Source organism: Narcine bancroftii, chromosome 3 (assembly GCF_036971445.1).
Source record: "Narcine bancroftii isolate sNarBan1 chromosome 3, sNarBan1.hap1, whole genome shotgun sequence".
Taxonomy (NCBI): domain Eukaryota; kingdom Metazoa; phylum Chordata; class Chondrichthyes; order Torpediniformes; family Narcinidae; genus Narcine; species Narcine bancroftii.
This window is the reverse complement of record NC_091471.1, coordinates 217,557,523-217,570,114: the sequence shown is the minus strand read 5'-3', so window position 1 is coordinate 217,570,114 and position 12,592 is coordinate 217,557,523. Positions and strand designations below refer to the sequence as shown.

Sequence of the window (12,592 nt, the reverse complement as noted above, 5' to 3'; positions counted from 1 at the left end):
TTGACTCGTTATGTGCACGATTTCATAACTCCAAAGGAAATGGGCCAACAACAATTTTTCTCAAGCAAAATATTTCAGTAACAATTGGGTCTAGAGCGGTGATTCTCAACCTTCCCTTCCCACTCATATACCACCTTAAGCAATCCTTTACTAATTACAGAGCATCGATGGCACAGAGATCACTTAAAGTGGTATGTGAGTGGAAAGATAAAGGTTGAGAACCACTGTGCTAATCTATGTAAATTTCTCTTCTGCCTTTCCATATCTCTCTGCTTTTGGTGATCCCTTTATTTTCACTCTCTGTTTCTTGCTGATTAGCCAAATGATCGACCTGTACTGGTATCCTTTCTGTAATAATATGAGCTCTCATCTTGTTTAGCAGCCTCATGTGCGGCACCTTGTCAAAGGCCTTTTGAAAGTCCAAGTACACAACATCCACTGCTTCTCCCCTGTCTATCCTACTTATGGTCTCTTCAAAAAATTGCAGTAGGTTTGTCAGACATGATTTTCCTTTAGGAAAATCATGCTGACTTGGGCCTATCTTTTTATGCTGCTCTCGGCTCTCTGCGTCAACTCCAACAGCATCCCAACCACTAACATCAGGTTAATAGGTCTATAATTTCCTTTTTGCCACCTCCTTCCCATTTTAAACAGCAGAGTGACATTCACGATCCTCCAGTCCTCTGAAAGCATGCCAGAATTCATTGATTCCTGAAAGAATATTACCAATGCCTCCACAATCTCTGCAGCAACCTTCTTCGGAACCCGAGAGTGCATTATATCCAGTCCGGGAGACTCATCTATCCTTAGACCATTTAGACCAATACCTTCTCTCTTGTGATCTTGACTGCACTCACTTCTCTTCCTAGAGACCCTTGAATCTCTGGTTATATGTGCAGGATTAGAGAAGTAAAAGGGGTAATTATGGAAAATGTAGGAATTAGGAAAGAGGGGGTGTTGGATCTTTTGAGGCATATAAAGGTGGATAAGTCTCTGGGTCCTGATGAGATTTTCCCCAGGACCTTGAGGGAAGTTAGGGAGGAAATAGCGGTGGCTCTGACAGTGATTTTTCAAAATTTACTAGAGGGGGGCATGGTGCCGCAGGTTTGGCATATGGCAAATGTGGCTCCTCTGTTTAAAAAGGGCTCCAGGTTTAGGCCCAGCAATTATAGACCAGTAAGTTTGACATTGGTGGTTGGCAAACTAATGGAGAGTATTCTTAGAGATAATAGGTATAAGTATCTAAAGAGGCAGGAACTGATCAGGAACACCCAACATGGGGATTTGTGCAGGGAAGGTCATGTTTGACAAATCGATGAATTTTTTTGGAGGTCACTAAAAAGGTTGATGAGGGTAGAGCAGTAGATGTTGTCTATATGGATTTCAGTAAGGCCTTCGATAAAGTTCACATGGAAGGTTGATAAGGAAGGTTCAGACACTAGGTATTCATATTGAGATAGTCAGATTGGTTCAATGGTGGCTAGAGGCTAGATGCCAGAGAGTCATGGTGGATAACTGTCTCTCAGGATGGAAGCCAATGACGAGCGGTGTGCCTCAATGATGGGTATTCAGTCCCTTGTTGTTTGTCATTTACATTAATGATTTGGATAATGGAGTGGTAACCAATGTTTTGTTGCAAAGTAATGTACTAATTTGTATATTCTATCCCCTGATCTTTGAATACAAGCTTGTCATATGCTTTCCTCACCATCCACTCTGCTTCTTTTGCTACTTTCTGGGAACTATGGACTGGAACACCAAGATTCCTCTGTCCATTAATATCCCTTAACACACCACCATTTACTGTAAATGTCATGACTTCCCAAATGCATCACCTTGCATTTGTCGAGATTAAATTTCATTCGCCAATGCTTTGACCAACTTTCTATCTGATCTATATCCTGGGGCAAGCTTTCCTCATTATCCACAACATGAACAAATTTCATGTCATTTCCAAACTTCCAGTCATGGCTCCTCCAATGTCATGAACATCAATGTTCCCAACACTGATTCCTACAGTAATCCACTGGTCACAATTTTCCAATCAGTAAAACATCATTCCACCATTATCTTCCGCCTCCCATTACCAAACCAAATGTGTATCCAATTAACCTGTTTGCCTTGGATCCTTTATGCATTAACCTTCCGGATCATCCCACCATCTTGTCAAATGCCTTACTAAAGTTCACATGGACATCATTTATTGCCATGCCTTCATCATTTCCTCTATTTCCTTCTCCAAAAATGCTAGTGAAAAGGAATTGTCCTGAACTAAGCCATGTTGATTATCGCTGATCACTAAAGACTAGGTGGGGCAGCGCGAGGCAAGGCAGGGCAGCGCGAGGTGAGGCAGGGCAGTGCGAGGCGAGGCGGCGCAACATTGCATGCAGCTGCCCCTCCAGGACACCAGTAGTTTCACTTTGTTTTACTTTTAATACAGTTAAATAGTTTAGTTAAAGTGTTATGTAGTTAAATAATTTTAGTTTATAAAGTCATGACTACCCATTGCTACAGTTTAAAATACTTAAAGTTAGTTAGAAATGTAGCAACTCACCTCTGGAAAGATCTCTGGGTCGAGCTACATGACCATAGGCTGCTGCAGGGAATAGGCCATAAAGCCTTGCGATCTTGAAGGAGAAGGAAGTAGAGCACGAGGTAGAGAAAGTGCGATAAGTGAGCGGGGGTTGGTGCTAGGCTGAGAACAAACCCCTGCTGCCCAGCTCTGCCATCCATCCTGCTACCCTACGCCTGCTTCCTGGTGAATAAAATGGACGATATCTGACTCCAGAGGGCCGCGCAGCATGAATGCAGAGACTGACGTGCTTTGATTTTCACTGGAACGTGGCTCAGCGACAGGGTCCCAGATGCCGCCATTTAGCTGGATGGGGTCACCTTATTTCGGGTTTACAGAGATGCTGCTCTGTGTGGTAAAGCCCATGGCGGTGTCCTGTGCATTTGCATCAATATGGAATGGTGTAAGGATTTGGTACGAGTCTCCTGTCATTGCTCAAAGCTTGTGGAATTTGTAACTGACAGATGCAGACCATTTTACCTACCTAGCGAATTCACCACGGTCCTCATAGTAGGTGTGCACATTCCGCCCCCCCACCCAGCACGAATGCGAAGGAAGCAATCTGCGAACTGTACGAGGCGATAAATGAACTGCAGGCCACACACCCTGATAGACTGATCATCATCGCTGGGGATTTCAACCAGGTGAACCTCAAGTCAGGGCTACCTTAATTCCACCAGTACGTGGATTTTGCTACGAGAGGGGCGAATGCGTTGGACCTTGTGTACGCGAACATCTCTGAATGCATATCAGGCGGGATCCCGATCTCACCTCGGATACTCAGATCACATCTCTGTATCCCAGTTTACAGATCGCTTGCTAGACACTCTAGGCCATTCCTGAAGCAAGTTAAAATCTGGACAGTGAGGTCTGTTCACTCACTTCAAGATTGCTTTGAGCACACTAACTGGCACATGTTCAAGGAAGCAGCAACCACTGGTGACTGCATAAATCTGGAGGAGTATATGGCATCAGTGACCAGCTACATTAGTAAGTGTAATGTTGATGTCACTGTGCCCAATTCCAACACTCCTTGCTCTAATCAGAAGTCTTGGATGACTCTGCCTTCAGAGCAGGCGACAAGCAGCCCTAGAGATTGCAAGAGCCAGCTGTCTAAGGCCATGAGGAAGTTTAAATGTGCACAGCCCCAGTGCATTCATAGTCACTTCGTGGACAGGAAGGACATGCGATGCATGTGGATGGGGATCCAAACTATCACTAACCACACGACTACACCATCTGCATGTGCTGGTGATACCACCCTCCCAATAAACTCAACAACTTCTATAGGTGGTTTGAGGCAAAAAACAATGTGACAGAGAAGATCGCCCCTCCTCCAAATGACCAGGTGCTGTGTCTTGCAATGGTCAATGTGAAGAGAGAACTAGGCAAAGTTAACCCAAGGAAAGCTACTCAGCCAGATAACATACCCGGCAGAGGGTTTAGAGGATGTGTAGCTCAGCTAGCCAATATTCTCACTGACATCTTTAACATCTCTCTGAGTTGCACTGTAGTCCCAACATGAGCCCGCGGGGACCAAACACCTCCCTCTGGAATTAGATTCTCGACTTCCTGATGGGGAGACCTCAGCAGTCCGGATCAGAAACAGCACCTGCAAGACCATCACACTGAGTGTGCTTGGTCCACTGCTATTTACTCTGCTGACCAACATAGCTCCAAACATAGCTCCATAGCTCCAACCACATCATCACGTTCGCTGACAACACAACAGTGGTGGACCTTATCAATAAGAATGAGGAGGCAGCAAACAGAGACGAGGCGCAGACACTAACAAACTGGTGGAGAGCAAACAACCTGCATCTGAACATTAAAAAAAAAACCAAAAGAGATGGTTGTCGACTTCAGGAGGGCCCAGGGAGATCACGCTCCAGTGACCATTGACGGCTCCGCCATTGAGGTTGTCAAGAGTATCAAGTTCCTCGGAGTGCACCCAGCAGAGAATCTCACCTGGCCCCTTAACAGCAGCTCCATAGCCAGGAAAGCCCAGCAGTGCCTCTACTTCTCTCCAAGGCAATGGAAAGTCCATCTCCCATCGTCCATCCTCACTACATTCTACAGAGGATGTTTTGAGAACATCCTGTACAACTGTAAGCTGTACAACCTGGGACCACAAGACCCTGCAGAGGATTGTGAAGTCAGCAGGAAAGATCATTGGGGAACCTCTTCCCAGCATGAAGGACACCTTCTACACTAGATGCAGGTGGAAAGCAATAAGCATTGCGAAAGACTCCACATAACCCGCATCTGCCATCTGGGAGGAGGTACCATAGCACTCGAGCTCTTATATCCAGAGAAGGAAACAGATTTTTCCCCCAAGGCATTAGGCTCCTGAACTCCCAGTACAGATGTGGATTGTGGGCCATGGATGTTTAGTGTATAGGTCTTAATATTTTAATGTGTTCACTGCTTTCCTAACTTATATCTATGTAAATATGCTCCATGGTCCTGGAGAAACGTTTTCTTGTCTTTACCATGCGAACATGGCATGAACGATAAATAAAATTGACTTGATTTGACATCACCATGCACCTCCATCCTCCATATTGAAGGGCTCAAAGCTGCTTGTAAGATTTTATACAAATATGAATTGTTAATATTCTTCTTTGAGTAAATTTCCCAGCAAACTAATATTATACTATTTAAATATCTTTGAATTACTATTATGCCACACTATATCAGAGATTTAAAAGGAAAAATATACTCTTGAATATCCCAGAGAATGCCTTTTAATTATACATATACTCGGAATTGTGGCATAATGTGGAATATTAGAGAACAAAGAAACATTAAACTCCTTTAACCTTTAAGTAGATTTGCATTGCATCAATTTATATTTTGCTTTAAATTCTATGTTTTAAATATAGATGTTAGGTATTAAAAATGGCCTGCATTAGGCAGTTCCTTCGAAAGAGCAACTCTTCCACTGCTTCACGTGGTGCTACCCCATGCACCCATGATGAGCTTGTCAATATTACCCACTTTGTTGCAACTTCCACCCCAACCTCAAATTTACTTGGTCCATCTCTAGCAAAACTCTCCCTTTTCTCAATCTCTTTGTCTCCATCTCAGGAGAAAAAACTCTTAATAGAACTTTTCTATAAGTTCACCTACTCCCACAGCTGCCTCGACAACACCTCTTCACACTCTGACCCCTATAAAGATTCCATTCCACTTTAATAATTCTTTGGTCGCCATCACATCTGCTCCCAGGATGAGGTCTTCCATATGAGATTATCTGAGATGTCATCCTTCTTTTAAAAATGTGGCTTTTCCTCCACTATCATCAACTCAGCCTTCGCCCGCATATCCTCCATTACTCGCACATCTATGCTGGTTTCCTGCACCTCCACACACAATAAGGACAGGATTCCCCTTGTCTTCAGCTACCACCCCAGTAGCCTCCCCATCCAACATATCTGCTCTGCCATTTCTGCAACTTACTACATTATCCCACCACCAGACACACCTTCTCCTCTCCTCTCCTCCCCTCTCCTGCAGGGATCATTCCCACTGAGATTCCCTGGTCCACTCCTCCCTCCCCACCAATCGTCCTCTTTGACTGAAGGAGATGCTCCACTTGCGCCTCCCTCACCGCCATTCGGAGCCCCAAAACAGTCCTTGCAAGTGAAGCAACTTTCACTTGTGAATCTGGTGGGGTCACCTACTGCATCTGGTGCTCCTGCTGTGGGCCCCTCTACATCAGAAAACTGGACATGGACTGGCAGATCACTTCATTGTGCATTTTTGTTCTGTCCACTACAATTACATGGATCTTCCATTGGCCACCCATTTCAATTCTCCATCCCATTTCTTTGATGATATGCCTGTCCATGGTCTCAAATTAGAGGAACAACACTTCATATCCAGTCTGGGTACCCTCCAGATGGCATTAATATTGACTTTTCCGGTTTCCATTAACTCTGCCCCCAACCACCTCTCCCTTTTTATCCCTGTTTCTCCTTTCCTTTAGTTCTGTCTCTCCCCTTTTCCCTCTGTTTCCTTTCCTCCAGCTCTGCATTCTCAGAGCCACCCCTTCCCCCCGATCAACTCTCACCTTCCCTCTCCTGTCTCCTATCCATGCCCAATTAAAGCCTCTGCAGGTTGGTCTGTGCTCCAACCCCTGCTCTTTCCTCCCTCCTCCCCCAGGTGCCTGCCTGCTGTTTGCTCATACATTGATCAAAGGCTCAGGTCTGAAATGCTGGCTATATACCTTCACCCCTTATGGATGCTGCGTGACCTATTGAGTTCCTCCAGCATTTTTGCGTATTTACTACAATCACAGTGTCTGCAGACTTTGTTGTTCCACTTGGATATCACTGATCAGCCCACCAGCTTCCAAATATACCTAAACCCTTGTAGGTAGGTGACTTATCTCTGGTGGGTTTCTAAAATAAATGTTAGCTACCTTCCAGCTTCCTGACATCCCAATTGTGGCTAACAAATACCTCCATCATTGCCCTGGCTATCACAACTTTTACTTCCTGTGGCCCCCCAGGCTACACCTCATCTGATCCTGGGAATTTATTGAGCTTTGTTAATATAGGGCTGTTTCAGATATGTCCAGAAACTAAATGTCCAGAAACATAGTTCAGAATTAATAGTTTTGTTGCGGGCTGAGTGGCTGCTCAGTTAGATGGGCCAAATCGCTGCCCCAGTCGTCCGACTCAAAATGGCGCGGGTCCCCCTTCACTCTAACTGCAGGCTTCTCCTCGGGAGTGAAGGGGGACCTGTGCCATTTTGAGGCAGACAACTGGGGCAGCAATTCGGCCCGTCTAACCGCACAGTCGCTCGGCCTGCTACAGTTTGACAATATTTTCATTTATGTTGACAAGGTACTGTGTGTTGACAGGTTTGGAAGGTTAGAGCAGCCATTTTCAATGAGGGCCCTACAACCCTCCTAGGAGCCACACTTAAGTAAAAGCCTTGTTTTCTTTTCACCTCATGAAACATAAATACCTTTTGTGTTTTATTATGCAGTCAGTCAGAGTGAAGTATAGAAGAAACCAAAATTTATCTGCTTCAGAGGGAAGGGGGCCCATAAACCTTGAGGAGACTCCTAGGGGAGCCATAGCTATTAACAGGTTGAGATTGGCTGGGTTGGATCACATGGGATCCAAGGTAAACTGGCCAATTGGATTCAAAAGTGGCTCAAAAGAAGGATATTGCTGGAGGGTTGATTGTTGATTGGAGGCCTGTAGCCATTGGTCCGCCACAGAGATCGGTGCTGGGTTCACTGTTGCTTGTTATCTATATTCATGATCTAAATGCCAATGTAGTTGACAAGCTTGCAGATGACTTCAAAATTGGTGGTGTATTGGAAGAAGAATCTTTAAATTTACCACACGATCAAGATCAGTTGAGAAGATGAGCCAAATAATGGCAAATGAAACTTAACTCTGATAAGTGTGAGCTGCTTCTGTTTGGTAAGTCAGACCAGTGCAGGACCTGTACAGTAAAAGGCAGAATCCTGGAGAGTGTCAGAGAAGAGCAGACCAATGAATACAGGTGCATAGTTTTCTGAACGTGCAACTTAAGGTGATGAAGAAAGCTTTTAAAATGCTTGCCTTCATTGGGACCATGAGAGGTTGGAGTGGGTATTGAATACAAAAGTTAGGGCCTCACAATACAGCTGTTGAAATCATTGGTAAGACCATACTTGAAATAATGTATTCTATGCAAAAACAAAGAGACATAACCAATGTTTTGGGCTTGAGACCTTCGTCAAGGTATGACCAAAATGTAAACAGGCACCTGAATAAAATAGTAGGGTGGGAGGGCCAGGGGGAGAACAGGCCTACATACAGAAGGCAATAGGTGGGGAGGCAGGACACACCAGCAAACAGGCGGGGGGGGGGATTACTCTGTGAATGGAGAGGCGGAATGCTGAAGGAAAGGATACAGAGGGATAGGGAAGAGAGAGAGGACAGGTAGTAGTCTAGCAGAAACCGGAGAAATTGATGTTAATGCCATCCAGTTGGAGATTGCCCAGATGGAATATGAGGTGTTGCTCCTCCAGTTTATGGATGGTCTTGGTTTGGCAGGGCACGAGGCCATGGACAGACATGTCAGCCCGGGAGTGGGGCACAGAATTGAAATGGGTGGCCAGCCACTGGGAGATGCCTCTCATTGATGTGGGCAGAGCATCATGTGCGCAGTTTGGGTCAGCTCGCTATGGGAAGGATGTCATTCAAAGAATGCAGAAGGGTTTCTCCAGGATGATCTTCCAGAAATGTAGGTTTCTAGGTTAAGTAGTGCATTTGGACAGCACGGGGACCTGGGCTGCAAGGGCCTGTCACCAGGCTGCATGTCCAAAGGAAATTTACTGGTCACTCAATAACTCAAGAGCTGTGAGGCAGGCAAAATCATATGAGACTCTGAAATTTAAAAAAAAACTATTTGTATGATGTCTGTAATGATGTCTTGGAAAAATTAAAATAAAATATTTTTTTAAAATGAGCCATCAGGTTCTATAAAATTCTGGTTACTCCATACTTGAAGTATTGTGTTCATTGAACCATAGAACATGACATCACAGAAACAGGCCCTTCACCCATCTAGCCTGTACTGAACTGTTATTCTGCCTAGCAGCATTAATCACCAACAGGACCCATAGTCCTCCTTACCATTCCCATCCATGTACATATCCAAGTTTTTCTTTAATCAGCATTGAGCTCACATTCACCCTCTCAGCTTGTTCCACACTCTCACCACTCCCTGAGTGAATAAGGTCCCTTTAAACATCTCACCTTGCACCCTTAACTTATATCTGTTCTAGGAAGGATGAGGTAGCTTAGAGAGGGTGCAGAAGAGATTTACCAGGATGTTGCCTGGACTAGAGAACATATCTAATGAGGAATGTTCGAGTGAGCTAGGGATTTTCTCCTTGAAGCAATGGAGGATGAGAGGTGACTTAATAGAAGTGTTTCAAATTTTGAGAGGAATGGGTAGAGTGGACAGCCAGCACCTTTTTCCCAGGGTGGCAATGCCCAATATCAGAGGACATCTGTCTAAGGTGAGTGGAGGAAAGTTTAGGGGAGACAGTATTTTTGCACAGTGAGGTAGAATGCATGGCTGGAGGTCATGGTGGAAAGCAAAAGACTTTTAGGTAGGCACATGAATGTAAGAAAGAATGGAGGGTTATGAGCTGGAAAGGAGGGACTTGGAGTAGGTTTACATAGGTTGGCACAACATCGTTCTATCTTGGGTCATTATTCTCTGGAGGCCAAGTGTTGACTTTGTCGCAATATGTAAAATCTTAAAATGGATGATGGCAGTCTTTTTCCCTTCATGGTGGGTGATTCTAGAACTAGAGGGCATAGGTTTAAGGTGGAAAGGCAAAAATCAAAACTGAGTCTCAGGGCAATGTTTTATTAGCGGGTAATCCATATCTGGAAGGAGCTGTCAAAAGAAGCAGGTACAATTTCATATGAGCAGATATATGGAGAGAAGGGGTTTAGAAGGTTATGGGCCAAATGCAGGTAAATGGGACCTACCTGAATTCAACTGGGTGGGCCTGGATGGGTTGACCAGACAGGGCCTGTTCCATGGTGTATGGCTGTTTGACTCTATGATTCTGTTGAATCTAACTATTACTGAATTTTAGCTGGGCAAGTAACTAAAGCTAACATTGATTTACAAATGTTGAAGGAGCCATTCGATTGGCATCACTGCATTCCCATCTGCTCTGTTACTTCACGTTTCACCTTGTGCCCTCAGCAGAAGATAAATGATTTTGTTCTCAGTAGCAGATTAGAGGATAACAAGAAGATATATGAGTTTGCGTTCAGCCAAGTGATCCTTTTCTCTGCATTGGGCATCATGGTTAGCGTAATGCTATTATAGGGCCAGAGAACAGGGTTTGAATCTGACACTGTCTGCAAGGAGTTCCTACTTTCCTCCCATGTCTGTGTGAGTTTCCTCCCAGTGCTTCGGTTTTACCTCCCACCCTTCAAAATGTAAGGAGGTTGTAGATTAATTGAGGTATTTGGGTGGCATGAGATCATGGCCGGAAGGGCTTGTTACTGTGCTGTATGTCTAAATATTTTTTTAAACTGTTTGTTACTATCTCAGCTATAATGGTACAGCTTACTTTTCTGAACACAAAAATTTAAAAAAAACTTAAAATAAAACAATATTTTAAAACAACGTTCTTCAAAAAAACTATAAAAATTCCCAGACTGCTGGAAAGAGGATATATTATATTTGAAAGTCACATAATAATTGTGCTTATTTTGATCTATGAGGTTTAATTTCCAACTTGCCACCTTAATTAAAACTGCTTCAGAAGGGAAGATCTCACCTAAGTATTGGTAAATGCACATTAAGTCACAGATCAAAAGTTATTTTTACTGCAAGCTTTCAAATTTTATATACGTTAAATATATATTTAGACATACAGCATGGTAACAGATCATTTCGGCCCACGACCCTGTGCCGCCCAATTACACCCAATTAACCCACACCCCCGGTACGTTTTGAACAGTGGGAGGAAACCAGAGCCCCCGGGGAAAATCCACTCAGGCACAGGAAGAGCGAACAAACTCCTGACAGACAGCACGGGATTTGAAACAGGGTCCCGCTTGCTGGCACTATAATGGTGTTGCACTAACCGCTACGCCACCCACGCTGCTTTTCATAATAGTGATTATATAATAGCTTGTATTCAAGTTTTGAATATATTTTGGTCAAAAGAAATGTGCTTTATTACTCTTGTTGGCTTATTAATGTGCTTTACACTGCTCTTTAAATAATTCCTCACTTCCTATTTTTCTTTGCACATGAGACTAATTGTAATTAGATGCTGAATGCATTTCTGTGTGACTGACAAGACCCAGCTGTCAACTAATATCATTAGTTGGCTGTGCTGCCAATTTATCAGCAGGGGAATGCATCATCAGACGGACAGGATGTGCTGCAGAAGGCAATGTGGTGGTTAGTTTATAATTCCCATTGCAGTCTCCATGCCAGCTTATTTATGAAATCTTGTCTAATGGTCAAGGTAGTTAGCTGGCTCTTGCTACCATTGTGCGCTTACTTTCTGTAACTTATTATTTGGGCATGTATTTTCCATAAATACCAAAGTCTTGCCCATGCAAGGAAATAAGATAAAGAATTGAAAGTAAATGAATTTATAAACAGAAAATTGGGATTTTAATAGTAAAATGGAGAAGGATACAAGTACATGACAGAAGAAATTAAAGAAAGTCACAAGATACAGGCTATCGGTATCATTCATCAACAAAAAAGAACCTCTATATGTAAGTAACTGAATGTGTAGATTGCCGTGGAATTAAAGCCAAAATGTGTGATGCCTTGGCCAAAAATAAAACATTGACCCTTAATTTAGTTTCACAATTTACACTGCTATTTATTTGGACGATACCATAACCTTATAATTTGCAACTTATAAAAACAGCAGAAATGAAAACAGACAAAATACAACAAAGGAAAAGACATCAGTGAAACCAAAATGAAGCCTTAGAGCAGAAAGGTGAAGTGCATTAATGGAAGTGATATTCTAAGGCATTCCTGACATGGTAGGTAATCCATTCAGATTAGTACGAAAGCCTTCAATCCTTACACATTGTTGCATACAAAGAAAATACCTTGTCCAAAGCAACACCTGAGCTGGTTTAACTGGCTCTCTGGTTCCCAGCTCTTTTGTTATCTATCAAGAAGGTTCCAGTTGTTGCAGTGAGAGCCCCAGGATTTGTAAAGGAGACCAGGGATTCTATCCTAGTATCACATCACCAACCAATGTCGACTTTCCCAAATACCTTTTTATTCTCTACTGAATGCCAGATAGTTTTATCAGGTCATACAGTTCGAGCATCTCTTCATCAAATTAACTTGCATGTTTCAGATCATTCTTCCTTTCTCATTCTTTCACTTGGCTCGGAACGTTTTACATTAGGGATGCAGACTTGCCCATGGCCTATTGCTTTTGATTTCGACTTGATCATTTATGTCTCCTTTTACATCATGCTGCCATTGCTTTTT

General features: G+C 43.4%; 1 protein-coding gene across 1 annotated transcript in view; it reads right to left on the bottom strand.

Moving 5' to 3' along the window:
- Nucleotides 1-12,592, bottom strand: part of LOC138758116 (synaptopodin-2-like) — a 143,385-nt gene that overhangs the window by 41,845 nt on the left and 88,948 nt on the right. The window lies entirely within an intron of this gene.